Below are 17,814 nucleotides of genomic sequence, written 5' to 3'. Positions count from 1 at the left end.
ATCTGAATATATTATAAGACATGTAAGTAAAATAAAAATTATCTGATGAAACAAAAAGTAGGAGTTAATAACTGAATCAGAAAAAAACACTACCTGAGTATTTTTTAAAACAAAATTAGAGTATCATGAAAATACCTTGTCCTAGGATGATGAGGATGGTAAGAAAGAATTTATGAAGAAGATGACGATATGGACAGAAAAGAGAATATAGGTGAAGGTAGCAGTGAAAGAGAACAATTTAGATGCCATCCAGATGCTGATGAAGATAAAGAGGAGAGAAAGAAAGTAGGAAAGAGGAAAAAGGAAGCAAGATAAGATGTTGGGGAAAATTATTAAGACTTATATTACCTGAAAGATCAAAAACTGTTCAGTACCAGTGGGATTTCTTCAGGATTGTTTTAAAAATAGGAGAGGATACTTACCCAGCCAAAGAGCCAAAGAATAGTTCCTGTGACATTCCATCTACCTTTGAGTTCCTGTTGGTAATCTATCACTTAGCTTGGGGTCCTCACCCCAAGAAAATTGTGAGTGTTGTTAGGTTTTAATACAAAATTTTTTAAAAAGACTCTTGCTGTAGTATGGATAACTGTGATTTCTGAGTCAAGTTACCATAGATACCAATTATTTTGAAGGGAAAAAAGAAAGAAAATACCTTATTCTAGAATCCAAAAGGCAGGAGCAGTGCTTAGAGCAAAATACATTGTCTTGATGATTTTAATTAACATAAGTCTATCAGAATGCCAGCTGTCCCTCCAAAATCCTGTCTTCTATCCAGGAATACAACTGGAAGATAGATAGATAAATAGGTAGATAGACAGATAGACAGACAGACAGATAGATAGATAGATGATAGATAGATCTAAGTAGCTATAGTACACACACACACACACACACACACACACACACACACACAGCTAAATGCACATATGCAAGGGATGGAGATAGAGCTCAGAGTAAAGTGTTCCTAACATGTGAGGCCCTCTGTTTGATCCCTAACATTACAAACAATATGAGTACAATCATGCATCATACATAGCTTAACAATGTAGTAGTTAAAAATGGATTGAGTACACAAAAGGGAAATTATGTTCCCTAGTGACATCATAGCTCTTTTATACAAGAATACTCTTACAATATTTACATAATAGTGCATTTCTCCCCCATCAATAGGTGATCCATGGCTCTTTGATGTATGTGTATGTATTGTATATATGTATATGCTTACATACACAGTTACTGGGGAACTTCAAATGAATACCATACCTAAATACTACTAGACACATATTTAAGTGACCAAATCCACTTTATTTATTACAAAATAAAACGTATCAAGTTGAGGTAGGACTAAGCTCCTTCCCTTATATTAAGATTTGGTAAGGCAACCCAGTATGAGGAATAGGTTCCCAAAACCCTGCCAAAGTGTCAGAAACAGACCCCACTCACAGTGCTCAGAGTGCCAAAAGTAGACCAAGCTATACAAGTGTCACACATATGTAATAGGCCTAGGTCAGTCCCAAGCAGGCTCCTTAGCTGTTGGTCCAGTGTCTGTGAACTCCTATGAGCTAAGCTTGTCTCGGTGGGATCCCTTATGATGACCTTGATGCCCTCCTTTCCCCCACCAGCTCTACAATCCTTCCTCTCTTCAACAGGATTCCCAGAGCTCGGTTCAGTGCTTGGCTGTAGATCTCTGCATCTGTTTCCATCAATTACTGGGCAAAGCTTCTCTGATGACAGTTGGGGTGGTCACTAATCTGATTAGATGAGAAGGCCAGTTCAGGCTAACTATCCACTATTGCTAGGAGTCTTAGCTGGGGTCATCCTTGTAGATTTGTGGTAATTTCCCTAGTGTCAGATTTCTACCTGACCCTAAAATGCACCCCCATCAGGACATCTCTTTCATTACTCTCCCCCTCTACCCCTCCACCAACCCAGGCTTTGATGTTTTCATCTCCACCTGCTCCCAGTTTACCCAGGAGATCTCTTCTATTTCCCCTTCCCAGGGAAATTCATGTGACCCTCTTTGGGCCCTCCTTGCTACCTAGCCTCTCTGGGTCTGTGGATTGTAGCATGGCTATCCTTTACTTCACAGCTAATATTCACTTCTAAGTGAGTACATAGCATGTTTGTCTTTCTGGGTCTGGGCTACCTCATTCAGGATGATTTTTTTCTAGTTTTATTCATTTGCCTTCAAATTTTCTGATGCCATTGTTTTCAACAGCTGAGCAATACTCCATTGTGTAAATGTACCATGTTTTTTCTTCATCCATTCTTCAGTTGAGGGGCAGGTAGGTTGTTTCCAGCTTCTGGCTATTATGAACAGCACTGTTATGAACATACTTGAACAAGTGTCCTCGTGGCAGGATGGAGTATCCTTTGGTTCAATGCCCAGGATATAGCTGGGTCTTGAGGCAGATTGATTCCCATTTTTCTTAGAAACCACCACACAGACTTCCAAAGTGGCTGCCAAAAAGTTTACACTCCCACCAGTGGTGGAGGAGTGTTCCCCTTGCTCTATATTCTGGTCAACATGAGCTGTCACTTGTGGTTTTGATCTTAGCCATTCTGACAGTGTAAGATGGACTCTCAGAACCTTTTTGGTTTGCGTTGTTTCCATGATGGCTAAAGATGTTGAACATTTCCTTAAGTGTTTCTCAGCCATTTGAGATTCTTCTGTTGAGAATTCTGTTTTGATCTGTATCCCATTTTTTAATTGGATTGTTTTTTGTCTACTTTCTTGAGTTCTTTATCTACTTTGGAAATCAGCCCTCTATCAGATGTGGGGTTGGTGAAGAACTTTGCCCATTCTGTAGGCTGCTGTTTTTTTGTTTTTTTGTTTTTTTTACTATTGACAGTATCCTTTGCCTTACAGAAGCTTTTCAGTTTCATGAGGTCCCATTTATTAACTGTCAATCTCAGTGTCTGTGCTACTGGTGTTATGTTCAGGAAGTTGTCTCTCGAGCCAATGCTTTCAAGGCCATTTCCCACTTTCTCTTCTATCAGGTTCAGTCTTGCTATCTCTTTTAAGACCCTATAAGGGAGTTCAGTTCCTGAGAGAATTTTGTGAACCCTTGCTTCATGAAGGTAAGGGAAGTTCAAACTTATTCTTAAACAGAGCTTATCATACTATCATGTATGATTTTATATACTGGTGGAAATAGAGACAACATCTTTTTTATTTAAATAATTTTTTTCGTTTATTTGAGAGGCAGCTTCTTACAGAGCATTACAATTACCTGTATTATCATGAAAAGTAGGGATACATCCTAGCTAGTTTATTGTCAACTTGACACAAGCTAGAGTTATCCTCAAAGAGGGAAGCACAGTTGAGAAAACATCTCTATGAGATTGGCCTATGGCAAGCCCGTGGGGCATTTTCTCAATTATTGACTGATATGGAAGGGCCCATTGTGGGTGTTGCCATCCCTGGACAGGTTGTCCTGGATGGAATAAGAAAGTAGGATGTACAAAGCCATTTAGGAGCAAGCCAGTAAGGAGTGATCCTTTGTGGCCTCTGCTTCAGTTCCTGCCTTGAGTTCCTGTCCTGACTTCCTTTAATGGTGTATTGTGATATGGAAGTATAAGCAGAATAAACCCTTTCCTTCCCATATTGTTTCTGGTAGGAGTGTTTTATCACAGCAGTAGAAACCATAACTAAGACAGAGTCTTATTAAGAGCTTCTGAATTCATGAGCAGGTGGCCAAATGGGGAGATAAGTGGAAATCAGATTTTAAAATATTTTCATTTAGTTTATAGATGCAGTATCCACTACATAGTTTAGTTAAAATTACTCATTGCGAAAGAGAAGGACTTTGTTGTCCAGTGGTATAAAAAAAAACACCAATAGCATTAAAAAACTAACTGCAATAAAAATTTCTCTAAGTTATTCAGTCTTATGTAATTAGTGTTCTGCTGGATCATGGATACTTCCATGAATCTATGTGCTTCTGAACTCAACGGTGATTTCTGGGAAGCCTGACTTTATCTGCTGGTATGATCTGAGAATTGTCTATACCCCATCAACTCAGAAGCTGTAAGAATCCCCTCTGATATGCCAACGCCTGCTGCTCCTTTTTTCCTGTGGAGCACTGAGAATCTTGTTCTCGGTTCAAAATATAGTATCTGACTCATAATATATAGGAGATTCCTCAGACTGAGGAATTTACCCTTGAAAAAATGGTAAATTAGCCAAGTCTGTTGGCATATACCTTTAATCCCAGAACTCAGCCAAAGCCTGTGTGGTCTACACAGTGAGTTTTAGGCCAACCAACGCTGCATAATGAGACCTTTTCTCAAAAAAGGAAAATTATATAGATTTAGAAACTGCAGTTTAATTTAGTGTCACCAATATTATTAGAATGCAAGTAACTAAAATTCTCTTTTCTCCTATTGTAATTATTCAGTCATATTAAATGTACAAATCAATGGCTTATACTGTAAAAGTTTTATACATGCATATACTGTACTTTGATCATATCCAAGGAAAAACAAAATTCTTAATTATTCTGGGTATGTATGTGTATACATGTAAATGTGCATGCACCCAAGCACATGCACTTGTCATAGCATATGTGTGGAAGTCAGAGAATAATTATGTGTAGTTGGTTCTCTCTTTCCACTTTTACATGGGTTCTAGAGTTTGAACTCAGGTTGTCAGGTTTGTGTGGCAAATGTCTTTACTCACGAGCCATCTCTTTATCCCCAACAAGATAATTTATTAGACTACCATGCATGACTGTTTCAGAAAAGCTTTGATTGCACCAACACATATAACATAAATTTAACACTTCTGCCATGTTAGTGTATAATTTGTACAGTCCAGCATCATTGCATCTGGATGTGGTGGCTCACACTTGTAATCCTAATACTTAGGAGGCTGAAACAGGAGAAGGCTAGTGTGGGCTATATAGTGAATTTCAGGCTAGTCAGGATTATATATGGACTTTCTCTCAAAAAAGAAGGACTAGAGTGGTGGCTCAGTAGTTAAGAGCACTTGCTGTTGCAGAAGACCACAGTTAGAATGTTTACAACTGCCTGTAACTGCCACTGCAGGCACCCACACATGTGTCCTACATATATGTACATGAATACAATTATTTTTAAATGTCAATATTATTAATTATAGTCATGGTGTTGTATACCATTTTGTATCCTGGGATTATTTTTCACCAGTAGAAAAGCTGTGTACCACATTAAGCAGTCACCACCCACTCTCTGACCGTGAAGCCCCTAGGAAGCTGTCATTTTCCTACTGTCTTGAGATTTTGCACATTGTAGATTATTTGTTTTATGCATTATCATGTAATATGTCCGTTTCTGACTTATTTCTCATAATGATGTTTTTAAAGTTCATGTTATTGTATTTATTAGTACTTCATTCCTTTTTTTCAATATTCCATTGTGCAGATATTACATTTTGTCTATCCTTTAATCAGTAGATAGGCTCTTGGTTATTCTATTTTTTTTAGTTACTGTTATTAATGATAGCATGACCATTGGTGTTTAGGTATTTGGCTTTCTGATTTGAGATATATATCTAGAAGTAAGATTAAAGGGTCATCTTCTATTTCTATATCTAACTTTTTGAAGAACTAACAAACTGTTTTCCACAGCATCTGTGCCATTTTATATTCCTACCAATAATGCATTTCAGTTTCAACTCTTTATAATATTCTGTTTATTTAAAAAGTTTTAGCCATTCTGGTAGGTATGAAGTGATATGTCATAGTTGGGTTTGTATTTTCTAATGGTTAATGATGTTGAACATATTTCTATATATTTATTGATCATTTGTGTATCATCTTTGTGAAGGAATACTTACCTGTTTAAGTCTTTATATATATAAAACCCTAGTCAATATGTGATTTGCAAATGTTTTGTCCTATTTTGCCTTTTTATTCTTTTGATAATGTCCTTTGATACACCAAAATTATTTTTTAAGTACAACTTTTCTGGCTTTCCTTTCGTTGCTTATGTTTTGGATGTTATACTTAATAGTACATTGTCAAGTTTAAGGACATAGATATTTGCCCCTTTGGGAGATGAGGAGATAGCCCGACAGTTAAGAGTGTATACTGCTTTTGCAGAAGACCTGAGTTAAGTACCCAACAGCCACATTAGGTGGCTGTCAGCTACCTTCAGTTCCAGTTACAGGAAATCTGACACACTCTGACCTTTGCAAGTGCCTGCACTCCTTGATCATTTCACTCCTTGCAGCTATTGTAAGTTGAATTATTTTATTTCCTTTTGAGACTGGCCATCACTGGGATATAAAAATACAACTGATTTTGCCATCTTTTTACTCTTTATTAGCATATATTAATTATGCACAGTAATGGGTCATGTCTATGTAAAGTTTATGCATATATGTAATGTATTTGTTTTTTATTTTTATTATTTATTTTTAAGTTTAAATTTAGATTAGAAACAAGGTTACTTCACAAGTCAGTTCCAGGTCCCTCTCCGTTTCCCTCCCGTGCCCTCCCCCAAACCGCCCCCAATATCCCTTCATTTCCCCAGGGAGGGTGAGGCCCTCCATGGGGGTGTCCACAGTCTGTCATTTCATCCAGGGCACGGCCAAGACCCTCCCCCAAGAGTTCAGGGTGAGAGTGCATCTTACATTGTTGCATGGGAGTCCAAAGTCCATGTGTATACTTGTGATGAACACTGATCTACTGCCCAAGGCTCAATAGATTACCTAGGCCTCCTCACTGACACCCCCATTCAGGGGGTCTTGATCAGTCCCATGCTGGATTCCCAGGCTAATGCCTAGGATTCAAGAGTTAACCCTTATCAGGTCAGCTGTTTCTGGGGGTTAAACCAGCCCAGTCTTAATCCCTTTGATCATCAGTCCTCCCTCTCTGTTACTGGCTTTCTTGAGTTCAGCTCAGTGCTTAGCCGAGGGAGTGTGCCTCTTCTTCCATCAGCCACTGAATGAAGGTTCTGTTTCCCAGACTCTCTGGCCATAGGATTGTAGGCTGGCACTCCCCCAGATCTATGTCTAAAATCCATATATGAGAGAGTACATGCCATGTTTCTCTTTTTGTGAATGCGTTACCTCACTCAGGATGGTTTCTTCTAGTGTCATCCATTTGCCTGCGAATCTCATGATTCCATTGTTTTTTTCTGCTGAATACTACTCCATTGTGTAAATGTACCACATTTTCTCTATCCACTCTTCGTTTGAGGGACATATAGGTTGCTTCCAAGTTCTGACTATTACAAATGATGCTGCTATGAACATAGTGGAACAGACATCCTTGTTGTATGAATGTGCATCTTTTGGATATATGCCTAAGAGTGGAGTTGCTGGGTCTTGTGGTAGGTTTATTCCCATTTTTCTAAGGAATCTCCATACTGATTTCCATAGTGGCTGAACAAGTTGGCACTCCCACCAGCAATGGAGGAGTGTTCCCCTTTCACCACATCCTCTCCAGCATAAATTGACTTTGGTGTTTTTGATTTTAGCCATTCTGACAGGAGTGAGATGGTATCTCGGGGTTGTTTTGATTTGCATTTCCTGGATGGCTAAGGATGTTGAGCACTTTCTCAAGTGCCTCTCAGCCATTTTAGACTCCTCTATTGAAAACTCTCTATTTAGTTCTGCAGCCCACTTTTTAATTGGAACCTTTGGTGTTTTGGAGACTTGCTTCTTGAGTTCTTTGTAAATTTTGGAGATCAACCCTCTGTCAGATGTGGGGTTAGTGAATATTTTTTCCCATTCTGTGGGCTGCCTTTTTGTCTTGCTGACTGTGTCCTTTGCCTTACAGAAGCTTCTCAGTTTCAGAAGGTCCCATTTATTAATTGATGATCCCACTGTCTGTGCTACTGGTGTTATGATCAGGAAGCTGTCTCCTGTACCAATTCGTTCAAGGGTACCACCCACTTTCTCTTCTAAGAGGTCCAGTGTGGCTGGGTCCATTTGGACTTAAGTTTTGTGCATGGCGATAAACATGGATCGATCCGCATTCTTCTACATGCCAGCCTCCAGTTATGCCAACACCATTTGTTGAAGATGCTTTCTTTATTCCATTGTATATTTTTAGCTTCTTTGTCAAAGATCAGCTGTTCATACGTGTGTGGGTTAATATCAGGGTTTTCAATTCTATTCCATTGGTCTACCTGTCTATTTTTGTGCCAATACCAAGCTGTTTTCAGGACTATAGCTCTATAATAGAGCTTGAAGTCAGGGATGGTGATGCCTCTATACATTGCCTTATTGAACAGGGTTGTTTTGGCTATCCTAGGTCTTTTGTTTTTCCATACAAAATTGATTATTGTTCTTTCAACGTCCGTGAAGAATTGTGCTGGGATTTTAATGGGGATTGCATTGAATCTGTAGATTGCTTTTGGCAGGATTGCCATTTTTACTACATTGATCCTACCTATCCAAGAGCACGGGAGATATTTCCATTTTCTGAGGGCTTCTTTAATTTCTTTCTTTAAAGATTCAAAGTTCTTGTGATAGAGATCTTTCACTTGTTTGGTTAGCATTACCCCAAGGTATTTTATTTGTTTGTGGCAATTGTAAAAGGTGATGTTTCTCTGATTTCTTTCTCAGCCCTTTTATCATCTGTATATAATAGGGCTACTGATTTTCTTGAGTTGATCTTGTAGCCTTCCACTTTGCTGAAGGTGTTAATCAGCTGTAAGAGTTCCCTGGTAGAGTTCTTTGGGTCATTTATGTAAACTATCATATCATCTGCAAACATTGAAAGATTGAACTCTTCCTTCCCAATTTGTATCCCCTTGATCCCCTTTTGTTGTCGTATGGCAATGGCTAGAACTTCAAGTACAATGTTGAAAAGGTATGGAAAGAGTGGACAGCCTTGTCTTGTTCCTGATTTTAGAGGAATTGCTTTGAGTTTCTCTCCATTTAGTTTGATGTTGGCTTTTGGTTTATTGTATATAGCTTTTATTATGTTTAAGTACGTTCCTGTTATCCCAGACCTCTCCAAGACCTTTATCATGAAGGGGTGTTGGATTTTGTCAAAGGCTTTTTCAGCATCTAATGAGATGATCATGTGATTTTTGTTTTTCAGCTTGTTTATATGGTGGATTACGTTGATGGATTTTCGTATGTTGAACCATCCCTGCATCCCTGGGATGAAACCTACTTTATCGTGGTGAATGATTGTTTTGATGTGTTCTTGGATCCGATTTGCCAGTATTTTATTGAATATTTTTGCATCAATGTTCATGAGGGATATTGGTCTGAAGTTCTCTTTCTTAGTTGTGTCTTTGTGTGGCTTAGGGATCAAGGTTATTGAAGCCTCATAGAAAGAGTTTGACAAAGACCCTTCTGCTTCTATTGCATGGAATACTTTGAGAAGAATTGGTATAAGCTGTTCTTTGAATTTCTGGTAGAATTCTGCACTGAGGCCATCTGGACATGGGCTTTTTTTGGTTGGGAGACTTTTTATGACTGCTTCTATTTCCATAGTGGTTATAGGTCTATTTAAATTGCTTATCTGTTCTTGATTTACTTTTGGCAAGTAATAGCTATCCAGGAAGTCGTCTATTTCCTTTAGATTTTCAAATTATGTGGAGTACAGGTTTTCAAAGTATGACCTGATGATTCTCTGAATTTCCTTAGAGTCAGTTGTTATGTCCCCCTTTTCATTTCTGATTTTGTTAATGTGCATGTTCACTCTCTGCTGTTTGGTAAGTTTGGACAAAGGTTTGTCTATCTTGTTGATTTTCTCAAAGAACCAACTCTTCGTTGCATTGATTCTTTGTATTGTTTTCCTAGTTTCTACTTTATTGATTTCAGCCCTCAATTTGATTATTTCCTGGTGTCTACTCCTCCTGGGGGAGTTTGCTTCTTTGTGTTCTAGAGCTTTCAGATGTGCTGTTAATTCTCTAGTGTAACTATTCTCCAGTTTCTTCATGTGGGCACTTAGTCCTATGAACTTCCCCCATAGCACTGCTTTCAAAGTGTCCCATAGGTTTGGGTATGTTGTGTCTTTATTCTCATTGAATTCTAGGAAGTCTTTGATTTCTTTTTTATTTCTTCTTTGACCCAGGAATGGTGCAGTTGTGCATTATTCAATTTCCATGAGTTTGTCGGTTTTCTGCAATTTGTGTTGTTGTTGAATTCTAATTTTAAAGCATGGTGGTCTGATAAGATGCAAGGAGTTATTCCAATTTTTTGAAGCTTCTGAGGTTGGGTATGTTGCAAAGTATGTGGTCGATTTTTGAGAAGGTTCCATGTGGTGGTGAGAAGAAGGTATATTCTTTTTTATGTGGATGAAATGTTCTATAGATGTCTGTTAATCCCAGTTGGGTCATTACTTCTATTAGACCCTTTGCTTCTTTGTTGAGTTTCTGTCTAGTGGTGAGAGTGGTGTGTTGAAATCTCCCACTATAAGTGTGTGGGGCTTTATATGTGATTTAAGTTTTAGTAATGTTTCTTTTACGAATGTGGCTGCCTTTGTATTTGGGGCATAGATGTTCAGGATAGACACTTCATCTTGGTGGATTTCGCCTGTGATGAGTACGTAGTGACCTCCTTCATCTCTTTTGATTGAGTTTATTTTAAAGTCTAATTTGTTAGATATTAAGATTGCTACCCCTGCTTGTTTCTTGGGTCCATTTGATTGGAAAATTTTTTCTCAACCTTTAACTCTCAGGTAATGTCTGTCTTTGAGGGTGAGGTGTGTTTCTTGTATGCAGCAGAAGGATGGGTTCTGTCTTCGATCCATTCTGCTAGCCTGTGTCGTTTTATGGGTGAGTTAAGGCCATTAATGTTGAGGGACATTAATGACCATTGATTGCTCATTCTTCTTTGATTTGGAATGGTTGTTGTTGGTGGAGTTATGTGTGGAATTTCACCCCTTTGTTCTTTTGGCTGTTGGTAGAGAGGAATTCTCTAATGCCTATGTTTTTCTGGTTATAGTTAACGTCCTTGGGTTGGATTTTTCCTTCCAAAACTTTCTGTAGGGCTGGGTTAGTGGATGCGTATTGCTTGAATCTAGTTTTGTCATGGAATATCTTGTTTTCTCCATCTATAGTGATTTGCCGGGTATAGTAGTCTGGGCTGGCATCCATGGTCTCTTAGTGTTGGTAGACTATCTACCCAGGACCTTCTGGCTTTCAGAGTTTCCATGGAGGAATCAGGTGTAATTCTGATAGGTCTGCCTTTATATGTTACTTGGCCTTTTTCCTTAGCTGCTCTTAATATTCTTTCTTTATTCTGTATATTTGGGGTCTTGATTATTATGTGGCGAGGGGACTTTTTTGTGATCCACTCTATTTGGTGTTCTGTAATCTTGTACCTTCATTGGCATGTCTTTCTTAAGGTTGGGAAAGTTTTCTTCTATGATTTTGTTGAATATGTTTTCTGCTCCTTTGAGGTGGTTTTCTTCTCCTTCCTCTATACCTATTATTCTTAGGTTTGGTCTTTTCATGGTGGCCCATATTTCCTTGATGTTTTGTGTTAAGGATTTGTTGGACTTAAGATTTTCTTTGGTTGATGAATCCATTTCTCCTAGTGTATCTTCAACACCTGAGATTCACTCTTCCATCTCTTGTATTCTGTTGGTAATGCTTGTATCGGTAGTACCTGACCATTTGCCCAGCTTTTCTATTTCCTGCCTTTCTTCAGATTGTGTTTTTTTTATTGTCTCTATTTCAGTTTTCAAGCCTTGCACTGTTTGCATTGTTTCTTGCAATTTTCAGTTTATCTTTTCCTCCATTTGTTGCCTTTTATGAATTTTTTGGTTTGTTCTTTCTTCCATTTCTTGCATTTTTTGGTTTGCTTTTTCTTCCAGTTCTTGTATTTTTTGGTTTGTTTTTTCTTCCATTTCCTGCCTTTTTGGTTTGTTTCTTCTTCCATTTCTTGCATTTTTTGGTTTGTTTTTTCTTCCATTTCTTGCATTTTTTGGTTTGTTTTTTCATCCATTTCTTTGAGGGATTTTCCTATATCCTCGTTTATGGCCTCTATCATTTTCATGAAAGTGGTTTTAAGGTCATTCTCTTCTTTTTCATTTGCATTGGAATGTTGGAGTCTTGCTGGTGTGGAGTCTCTAGAATCTGGTGGTGTCATATTTGTTTTTCTGTTGCTGAGTGTGTTTTTGTATTGTCTCTTTCCCATCTCTTCTCCTAGTGGGTGCAGCAAGAGCCCCTTACTGGTCTGGTGGTTAGGGGACCAGAGTTCCCTTTTGGTGGGTGCTAGCAAGTCCAATAATCTAGTAGTTCTTCTATTCCTTTTCCTCGTTCTGGTCCCATGGGTGGAGAAGAAGATCAGGAATCTGGGGTGCTTAGCCTCCCACCTGGTCCCCTAGTCTCCCTGGCTCCTCTGGTTTCCTGGTCTCGTTGGTGGGAGAGAAAACCTGGAATCTGGGGTGCTTGGCTCCCGCCGGGATTGGAAGCTCTGTGCAGTTCCCAGGTGATCCCCAGGCACTGGAACACAGGCCCAGATGCAGGGTCTGTTTTACCTGGTCCTGCAAAAACAGCTGGTCCCCTGGTCTCCCTGGATCCGCTAGTTTCCTGGTCTCATTGGTGGGAGAGAAGTCCTGGAGTCTGGGGTGTTTGGCTCCTGCCGGGATTGGAAGCTCTGTGTAGTTCCCAAGCGATGCCCAGGCACTGGAACACAGGCCCCTATGCAGGGCCTGTTGTACCTGGTCCCGCCGGAATAGCCTGTCATGTAATGTATTTGTAGCGTTCATTCCACATTAACCTCTCTTGTTCTCCCACCCCTTCTGATCACTTTCCTCTTCCCAACTAGTCCCCTTCTACTTTCCTGCCTTTGTGTGCATATGATTTAATGAGTTTTCTTAGGGTTGCTCACTGAAGCATTAGTGAACATTTGTTGATAGGAGCATGAGACACTTGCCTGTGGTGTAATTTTCTATGGAAATTGTATACATGTATACAGTGACTTTTTATCATATCCACATTACTATGCCTTCCAACTTTTCCTAGATCCCCAGAACATGTTCCCCTCCCAACTTCGTGTTCTCTTTCATTTTTCCAATAGCATTCTGAGTCAAATTACTACTGCCTGTATCTACATGAGTGTGGGACTACCCATCATGACAATGTAATGATGGGACCCAGTCTTTTGAAGAACTGGAGTCCAAAAAGCCATGTCATGTCCAGAAGATATCATTCCTATAGTGCTTACATTCTTTCCACTCTCTTCTACAATATTTTCTGCATTTTGATATAGATGTCACATTTATAACTGAACATTAAACAGTCACTTAATCTCAGCACTTTAAATAATTATAAGTCTGCAGTTACTGCTAATGCAAAGAGAAGCTTCTGTGGCCAAAACTAACAGGAGAGTTGATCGATGGTGATAAACATAATTATTAAGAAGACAATTTGATGGACACATTATGTTCATTTGGAAAAATGATAGCAGTATGGTTTCCACTAGGCCCTATACCTGCTTAACCATGGACTTTTGACCAGGTTTATAGTACAAGACATGAATTCCCTTCTGTGAAACAGGCCTCAGTTCCAATCAGAAAGCAGTTGTTAGCACAGTGAGATGACTTGTGGGGTAAAGGTAACTTGCCACCAACCCTGATAACCTGACCTTGATCCAGGATACACATGATAGAAGAGAACTGATCCCTTCAAGTTGTCCTCTGACATCCACATGGTGTGGTATGTACACATTCACACAAAATAAATAAATGTAATGAAAATCTAAGTCTGCCATAGCAGACTTTCCATTATTGCACCAGTGCAGACTTTGCATTATTGTCTGATTGGCTGGGAGTGTAACTTTCAGAGTCCAAAACTGAGTAAGACTGTTAATGATAACTCTTCTTCAGAATGTTTCATAGTACTTTCTGGCACAATGAGGTATAGCCATCAGGGAAGAAGCCTCAAGACCAGTTCCATCTGCATTTCTGCATCCTGTAAACAGGGCACATGATATCTTCAATAGGGCTTTACCAACTGGTTCTGGTGAACAACCAACAACAACGGCAATTGCTTATATTATTCAGGGGTTGTAGAGGCTTCTGAACAGTAACTGCTAGTGGGATAGCCCACTTCAGACACTGGTGCTTTCATTTAATAACATATGACTTCTGAGGTCAGCTTTATAAATCCATCCAGGGTACTTCTAGTCATTTTTTTATTTAAACACTTTATTTTGAGAATTTCATATATATACAGTATTTACATTATTTCTATCCCTTCCTCTCTCCCACTCAACTCCCCCTGCACCCCCTCCTTAAATTCATAACCTCTTCTTTAATTACTGTTACACACACACATCTGCACAACCTATTGAGTCCATTTAGTGTTGATCACATATTCATGTATTTAGGGTTGGTCACTTTGGTTTGGATAACCTATCAGGAGTATTTTTTAATTACCTTACCAAGTATCAGTTATGTGTGTGTGTGTGTGTGTGTGTGTGTGTGTGTGTGTGTGTGTGTGTGTGTGTGTGTTTGGTTTTGGTTTTGGTTAGTTTTGGTTAACCCTCCTGTTTTCCATCTCTCTGCCCCATCCCCACTAACTATTTAAACCTTTCCACTCTCAGTATTTCCCCTTGAATTTTTAGACTGAATGTGTTCTTTTACCATCCTCCACACTAAAAGCCTTTTCCACACTCATGAACCTCTTTCTAGTCTCCTCCCCTCTACACACACTACCTCAAGAGAAAACTTCATTCTCCTTGAGAAAGAGAAGCGTATACTTATTTATAATTATTGCACATATTGTACAGTTGTTTATTGCTGTTCATTGGGGAGAGAGTTTTTTGCTGCTGTTCTTGTGTGGTTTTATTTTGTTTTGTTTATTTGCAACAGACTCAATAGGTATCCTAGGTTGGCCTTCAATTTATGATCTTCCTGCTTCTTGAGTGCTAGATACAGGCATAAGATAACAAACACTTGTTTTATGTTAAATCTTTATTCAAAATTTCAAGTTTAAAATAAAATAAGAAGACTACAGTTCACATACAGAGACATAAAAGACTAGTAGAGGTTATGAGCACATGTATCATACCTTCTATATTTGCAAGCCTTCTCCCCTTTGCTTTCCTCACTTCGTAGCTTTTGCTGACCTCGGATTTCTGATCTTGTTACTGCCTCCTAAGTGCTGGGATTATAGCACCTACCCGCTGCCATCTGTTTTAAAAAGAAAAATGAATGCATCAACATGACCCAATCATATTGCTGTTTTAAAAATGGAAATAATCATATATGAACTTGAAACTGTAATGAGTAATCAATGTGAAAATATTCTTTTACTTTAGAAGTGTGTAGATATACAATATTATACATTAATAAACTAACTTCAATATTAATCCAGTGTTTTGAATTAACTAAATATCTTTGAAATAATCTAAATATGACACACTGCAAAACATAGATATTGATGAAGCAGTTTGTCAGAATAATGAGTCAGCTTTAGGGAAATGTATATTTTCATTGTCTTGAATACTATATACAAATAATATTAAATTACTATTGCCATTTACATTTAGGAAAACCAGGCATGAGCAAAATAAAAAAATATATATTATATATATGTAATACTTAACAAAAGTAAACATAGCTTTATTTGTTTTGTTATTTGAGACAGGATCTCACTATATAGCCCTGGAACTCTATGTAGAACAGGCTGAACTCAAACTCAAAGACATGAAAATGCCTGAGACTTAGTAACCAGACAGTCTAGCCTAATTGGTAAGCTTTGGGCTAGTGAGAGACCCTGCCTCAAAAGGAAGTAGATGGTATTCCTAAGGTTGACATCCAAGGTAGCTCACAGGCCTCTACATATACACATCTAATGCATTTACAGACACACGTTTTATGAGAGGAGGTTTTTTTTCAAGAACCTCTTTAGTATATTTAGTATTCAAAATTTGGCTTTTTTCTTGATATTTTAAGAATTTATATAAGTATGTATGTCTGTAAACCAATTGGAACAGAACATCCTTTAGTTTAGAAGACTTTTACAGTCTAATTTATCAATCCCCCAGAGATAAGAAAATATTTTCCACATTCAAAATGCAATGTCAAGAACTTCTCTCAATTACAGACACACAAACAGAAATATAGAGATCTTATTAATTTAGAGCTATAATTTCAGCTTCATGTGAAGAGTTACATGGAAACTTGCCAGATATTAAAATGTTATTCTCTTTTTCTGTGGGCATGAAATTCTTAATTTGAGCTCAAAATGGATAGAGAGAAAAAGGACAAATTAAAGTGTTGTTTCTAACTCATCGGAGTCTAGTTCCAAGATCACCAAATGATCAAAGCATAAAAACACATTCCCAGCCATCTGTACTGTCAAGAAAGAATAATTTATTATTATCCATTCACAAGCTAGAAACTAAAACAAAGCATACACTCAACAGAAAAAGAGAGAGCAGAGAGAGATTCAGCAGTTATTTTACCACTTGCGATTCAATCTGGGAGTCAAGCAAAGATAAGCTTCAATGTGTTGTTTCTCCCTCAATACAATTAACCTAGTTCTGTGAAGTGTATCCATTTGAACATTATAGCCAATAGCATAGTATAGTATAATTCTATTACAACTGCAAAATGAACATGGTGAAAGAGTTTATTTAATGCATTAATTAATGAGGGACATGGGAGGTTTATACAATCCATTTCACTATGGCTGTCCCATTGTTGTATTCCAGAAGTAGATAACTTGTTTTATTTATTTTTCTTTTTTTAAGCAGGATCTCTTGTAGTCTGGGATAGCATCAAACTTACTATATAGCTAACTTTGAACTCCTGATCCTCCTACCTTAATCTCCCATGTACTGGAATGACAGTATTGTATCATTGTACTCAACTAATTTGTTTGGAGCTAGCATAAATTTGACCTAGAATGAATCATGCCTTACTATATCAATCATCTCATTCAGGTGACACTTTAGATTTTTGACTTTTGAATCGATACTGGAACAATTAAAATTTGGAAGCCAGTTAGAATAGAATACATGCATTGTGCGTGTAAGAAAGACAGGAATTTGGGAGGGGCAAGCTGTGGCATGCTATACATGTTCTTAAATTCATACTGACATTTAATTACTGAGAATGTTGATAGGTGGAAATATTAAAGGGTGTCATATGATATTTTCCATCATGTTACCCTGGAGGCTCTCATCAGATGCAGACCTTCAGTCTTGGACTTTCCAGGCTTCAGAACTGTGAGAAATACATTTCTTTATATGTTATCTTATCTGTGGTATTCTATCACAGCAGAAAAAAGACTAAAACACTGATTTCTTTATACATCAATGTCTAGCATATTATATATGTTTGTTTAATGCATAGGTGATCATACATATAAATGCATATCTGAATGTATATATCACATATGAATTTGTAGAAATATAGTAAATATACTTACTATATTTTACAATACATATAACTTAATAGGAATTATTACATGTCGTAGTTATGTTTTTATTACTGTGATAAAAAAGAAGAATGACCAAAAGCAACTTGGGGAAGAAACGGTTTATTTCATCTTACAATTCTCAGGTCATACTTCCTCACTGAGGGAAGTCAGGGAAGGAACTCAAAGTAGTAATCTTGAGGCAGGAGCTAAAGCAGAGGCCATGGAGGAGTGCTGCTTACTAACTTGCTCCCCATGGCTTACTCAGCCTGTTTTCTTATGCAATTCAGAACTACCTGGCCAGGGCTGGCACCCACTCAGTGGGCTGGGCCTGTCCACATCAATCATCAGTTTAAAATGTACTGCAGGCTTGCCCATAGGCCAATCTGGTGGGGGAATTGTCTCAGTTGAGGTTCCTTCTTCCCAGATGACCCTAGCCTGTGTTGACATAAAAACTAGTTAGTACACTGTTAGCTGGGTCTATCTGGA

General features: G+C 38.1%; 1 protein-coding gene across 1 annotated transcript in view; it reads left to right on the top strand.

Moving 5' to 3' along the window:
- Tex11 (testis expressed 11) overlaps positions 1 to 17,814 on the top strand; it is a 264,024-nt gene that overhangs the window by 202,920 nt on the left and 43,290 nt on the right. The gene's annotated exons all lie outside the window — the stretch shown is intronic.

Source organism: Mesocricetus auratus, unplaced genomic scaffold (assembly GCF_017639785.1).
Source record: "Mesocricetus auratus isolate SY011 unplaced genomic scaffold, BCM_Maur_2.0 Super-Scaffold_100003, whole genome shotgun sequence".
NCBI lineage: Eukaryota > Metazoa > Chordata > Mammalia > Rodentia > Cricetidae > Mesocricetus > Mesocricetus auratus.
The sequence above is the reverse complement of the archived record's forward strand: the minus strand, read 5'-3'. Positions and strand labels throughout refer to the sequence as shown.